The 5,825-nt window shown below is 36.5% G+C and overlaps 1 long non-coding RNA gene across 1 annotated transcript; it reads right to left on the bottom strand.

Moving 5' to 3' along the window:
• Window positions 1–3,455: 3,455 nt before the first annotated feature.
• On the bottom strand, window positions 3,456–5,467 carry LOC117327445. The gene is made up of 2 exons (XR_004532640.1): window positions 4,522–5,467; window positions 3,456–4,480 (listed from the first exon to the last, which is right to left on the bottom strand). It is a non-coding gene; the product is annotated as an uncharacterized LOC117327445 (long non-coding RNA).
• Between the last annotated feature and the right edge of the window lie 358 nt (window positions 5,468–5,825).

The following is a 5,825-nucleotide window of genomic DNA, read 5'->3' as shown; positions in this document are numbered from 1 at the left end:
CATGTATGTTGCCCTGTTCACAGTTGTTGTCCCAGATGCCAGCTGACCCTTTATTTACACAACTATACCAGTTAATGTAAAAGCAAGCTGGACCCCTACTAGTGAGGGATATGGTTACTGGCATAATGAGACTCCCTGATAAAATTGCCCACCACTCAAAGTATTAATAACATATTAACTAAATTAATATTCTCATTGAGGATGTAAAGGCGGGGCTGCACTTTCTCATAGCCACGAAACGTGTTGCCTCGACACTGACTTTTCTTGTAACACTTGGACCTCCGCAATGTACATGTACGTAAGGCAAAACACACACACATTAAAGAAACCTTTCAACTTTTCTTGTAACATTCGAAACTCCACAATGTACATGTACGTAAGGCAAAACACACTGATAATTGTATTTTAAGATCATGTTATAAAGACATGTTAGAGCATAATGATACATGGGTATCAAATACCAAGAACGAATTATATAGAATAGGCCTAGGCTATATATGGCAAACAGAAAATATTGATCATATTTCTTACATTGTAATTAAAGACAGACTTTTAGATATTAACAGACAGGATTGCATAGAACAAATTAGAACATCTTCAAAGGGATTTTTTTTTATACATGTCTAAGTTACAATGACTTTGGTATTTAGAGTTATTTGAGAAAACCATTAGGGAATCGAAAGGGTACTTAAAAGAAATTAATAAACTCGACTGTCAGCTCATGATGTAAATGTAGAAAAATGTCGTTATCAAGATATCCAGCGACATTTGAGAATTTGTTCTGTGTGTAATTTAAATGATGTCGAGGATGAATTTCATTTTATTTTAAAATGCCGATGTTATTCTGATATTTGTAAGAACTATTTGAAAAGTTACTTTTTAAAAAATATGATACAATTATTTAACGGGCAAAATACCAAAGAATTAGAAAACTTGGCCAAATACATCAAAGTGGCAAATGTCAAAAGAGCTTCTTTAACATAGTTATGCTCTCTGAGTATATTGTCTCTGGCACGAATTTCTTTTGTGTGTGTTTTGTCTGATGTTGTCAATGTTATGTAAAATTTGTATATTACAATGTATGTACATGTATATGATACTGATGAGTCGGAAGACTCAAAAGTCAATAAAGAACTTGAACTACATTAGAAAGGTCTGGTGTAACACTTAAACAAATAAGAAAAAAAAATAGCAGTTATGAGACAACTTTATATTCTTTCTGTGTTTTAAACTTGAAATTAAGTGTGGACGAAGAGGAAGTACTGTGCATATGTCTGTTCTAATACGCTGAAAAAAGGTGGATTGCTAGTATCAGTTTTGGTATGACATCTTGTTCATGTATTTATAAAAAAAGACTTCTATTGAGTACATGGTTTTACAAAGCTACAATTAGTAAAAAAAATGTTTGTTTCAATAGACGGAAATATCAAAACCTAATTGATTTTCATGGTGATTAATCACTTTTTCAGATATGTTACTAGAGATAAAATTGTTATTAACACTACATGTGTAACTTTTATTATCATTAATTTGTTATTTTTTGTTTTTGTTTTTATCACTCAAACCTCAAAATCAATAACAACCTGTCTTTTCATTATGCGAAGATTTGGAAAAATTGGATCATATGATATAAGGAAATTGTTTCATCTTGTCCATTCTTCAATATATTTTTAGCATATAAAAGCCTACAAGCTATGTGGCCATTGGCTTCTTGTTTTTCACTGTAAAGCATTTACTGAAATGAAATTGTGGAAATAATTTTGTTTGTCTTGCAATTGAATTTTAAACAAAAGTAAAATCCAGCTCTTATCAACAATTTCCACAATTGAAAAGGTATGGGTTGTTTGAAAATTGGTAACAAGAGACCCAATGGGCCTGTATCGCTCACCTGGCTCTACAGCAACTTTGAAGTTGATTGAGTTCATTTCTACAGATACTATGCTGATTATCATAGTAAGCTAGGTTTATTCATATTAATACATTTTCTAGTCCTTCATTCAAGCATTTTATTGGCCTAATATCTGGTCTAGGAGGCTCTTGGCTATCGCAAAATTATTGTTTACAGATTTAAGCCGATTTCACCCCTGTGGTCTTAAATGTAGGTCAAGGGTCATTCATTTGAACAAACTTTGTAGCCCTTCACCCCAGCATGCTACAGGCCCAATATCAAGTCCCTGGGCCTCTTGGTTATTAAGAAGAAGTCATTTGAACAAAATTGGTAGTCCTTCACCAAAGCATGCTACAGACCCAATACCCAGTCCCTGTGCCTCTGCAGGTAGGGCGTAAGAATTGTACCTGCTGCCCCCATTGCATGATCGTAAGAGGCGACTAAACTTGGGATCTTATCTTTTCTCTTCTTTCTGAACAACTTTCTTCTTCCTAATGTCTCCCTTGACAATGCCTCACTTTTGGCCTTTAGTTGAGCGTTCGCCCCTGTGAGGAAGGCTTTGGGTTCTGTCCCCTGGCCGAGACATACCAAAGTCTTTAAAAATGGTAGTTGCTGCTCCTGCTTAGCGCTCAGCAAATTAGGAGTGGGACGACTGGTTGGCCCGTTGTAAGTATAATGTGACCGGGTGGGGTGTGCTGCTGGGTGTCTCCGGCAGTATGCTTCAGTGAGGTAGCACTCTAAATCGGCAAAAGATCCGGCCTATCACAAGGAGACTTAACACAAACATACCGCAGCCTCCCAAAACACACACACGCACTCATCACACGCATACATGTCGCACGCACGAGAGGCCGTCCTTAAATGACCTTAGATGTTAATAGGACGTTAAACAAAATAAACCAAACCAAACCATGAGACAAGTATCAGGATAATTATCGTGAGGGAAGAGTAAAGTGAAAAATTACTAATTAATACCACCCTGCAGCAATTGTTGTAAACTGTGTCTTTGGGATGCATGTAGAAGGTAAATTGGTACATAATTATAACACTATGGTGATCATGACTAATATTCCATGAAATTTCCAAAATGACACCCTGATTGGGTACGTCATACAGACAGCACTATTTTAAAAAATGAGGCAATATTTTGTTTATTTACTTGAATATGAAACAGGTATTCGACCATCAATCAAATGTTTTAGTGTTTTCTTCAAAAAATGCTTTTATATTTTCAGATGGTGAGTGGATACCTGAAGGCCAGAGGTTTCAAGTACAGAGGGAGCGAGTACGAGAATCACTTACTCGAGTAGATCCTCCTGCAGCAGCACAGCGATGGAGCTATGCCATTTCAAGAAGAACGTATAGAGTACCTGTGCCTAACAGCCTGTGGCACATGGATGGTCATATGCGACTTATAAGGTATTCATTTAATTACGCTGAAATCATATGACAAGTATCTATATAGATTTAATCAATGAAAGTGTAAACTAAATACAATCATATGTTCCTAAACATATATGACAAAATGTTCACGTTTACAACATGTTGATAAAAACAAACAAAAAAGGATGGTTAATAATTTTAATATATATATACTATACTTGACGATAATGGTGTCTCTACATAAATGGATACAGATTTCATGGATTTATGAAGCGATTCTCTAAACGTTGCATTGATTGAATCATTTGATCGATCTGTTTTCTTCGACAAAGTTTTTTCAGCTCCATATTTCTCCATTCGGAGCTTGACACATTTGAAATATAATTTTTTCTGATTTCGTCGGGAACATTCCAACAATTTACTTCTTCTATGAAATGTTTTACTACATCTTCTATAGAATGTTTTACTATATCAAATGATTGTTGGTGTAAATGGAAAGCATGCACAAAATGAAACAAAGAGTCCATTTTATCAACCTTTGAATCCCCCATAGTTAATCAAACAATATTTCGAATTGTTCCACAGTCAATTTTAAATTGACAATGTCTATTTTTTTCGTCAACTTCAAAATTCTTCCGCTGAAATGTTGTTTCACATAATCATGTGAGCAGAAACGTTTATCTTCCATCAAATGTTGCAACACGTGTGGTGGTATACAAGTCTGAATAGTAAATTCGTGCCACAGTTTCTCCACTTCTACCTGGTTGATGGTTGATAAGGCTTCGTCGAAATACAGACCGACTATGTCTTCACTATCAAGCATAACACAATCATGTCCTTCCTGGTTAGCTTGCTCTTCCGCACATCCTGTACATACAAACAATCTCGATATGATTGTTTTAACATGTATTGCGTAAGCTAGACAAAGTAAGTTTTTCACAATCCTTTTATAGGCTTTTTCCTCGATTTGATTTCTCATATAGGAATAAAGTCTCTTCTTGGATGTATCCATTATGAACATATTTCTGCACCTATGTGTTCGTTGAATATAAATAACAGTCTTATATAATCACCGTCGATATAGTTGTCTTCTTTCCATAGTCTATCCAATATGTTAAAGAGCTCGGCAATATGTTCAATTTTTATTTCTTCACCATTGATGTAAGACCAACCTTCATCTATTAGTGAGTCAATGTCGCATGAGTGAACCTTATAACGTTTACACTCTGAACAACTACAATGATTATCACCAAAATAAAAATCAATACCTCCCATGTTATGATAATGCCATTTGTAGGTATACACAATCATTCGACCATCTTCTATGTTCGGTTGTGATAGAATCGTTAAATGTCCAGGATCCTAATTGTACACCGCACATAAAACAGGTGACTTTATCACTTTGTCCTGAATAGAAAAATCCGTTTCGAGCGAGCTGATTCGGAGTTTGGATTATTTGTTGTGGCCAGTTTACAAAAGTTTGTAGTCGATCCTCACATTTAATCATAGAGTGATGTATTGGTCGTATGTGATAATGACGGATACAATCTGTTACAATATCTGACATGTCAATGCATAAAATCACATATGCTCTGTAAACTTTCCGACAGAAACAGTATCTTCCTAAAATAGTCTCCAGTTATCTGTATTCTCTTTCCATCTTCTCTTAAACAGATCTTCAGCTCACCTTTAACTCTTTTAAAGATGACTTCTTGTGTAATCCCTAGACGACAGTCTACCTTACTGTGTGATATACTTGTTAGCGTGAGGTCCTCCGTGACTATCCGATTGATGATCTCCTGAGCCATTTAATGACTTTGAATGTCTGTCGGGCATATATACACATCACCGCTGAGGTCATAGACTTGTCGTGACTTGTGCGACATTTTCTAAATATAGGTACTGTGTATAGGTTGATATCAATTAACTCCTCCCTTTCTGACCGCGATTTATCAAATTCCATCAAGAGGATTTGACCTATGGCGCATTTTGACTATGCCGTTCTGGGGTGGTCCTCCCCTTAGGCTATAATCCTCCTACATAGGTAAAGGAGGATTATAGCCTAAGGCTACACATTCCAGGCTATTGCATCATCTGACCTTTGCACATTGCATCATCTGACCTTTGGCCATATGACCCGGTCAAGGTCAAATCCTCCGAGGATGGGAGGATGTGGCACCTGTAAAACCACCCTACTGCCGAAACGGAGGGATCTTGGCGTCCAGAGGGATCTTGGCGTCCACAATTGAATGATCTTTATAGATTCCATGTTAGATTGATCTTCTCTCTATTTTCTCTTCCTCTTACTAATCTGTGTAAATTGAGAAACATCCATCCAGCACTTTTCAAACAAATTGGTTTGGTTTAGTTTGTTTGACGTCCTATTACAGCCAGGGTGATTTAAGGACGTGCCAGGTTTTGGGGGTGGAGGAAAGCCGGAGTACCCGGAGAAAAAACCACCGACCTACGGTCAGTACAAAGGGAACCTATATATGAATTTTTGAGATTTAGCGATAATGGCTGTCTGTTGGCCATGTTGTTTTCAGATTGGTCC

This window comes from Pecten maximus, chromosome 5 (assembly GCF_902652985.1).
Source record: "Pecten maximus chromosome 5, xPecMax1.1, whole genome shotgun sequence".
Taxonomy (NCBI): Eukaryota; Metazoa; Mollusca; class Bivalvia; order Pectinida; family Pectinidae; genus Pecten; species Pecten maximus.
Note: the sequence above shows the minus strand (reverse complement) of the source record. Positions and strands in the feature narration are given on the sequence as shown.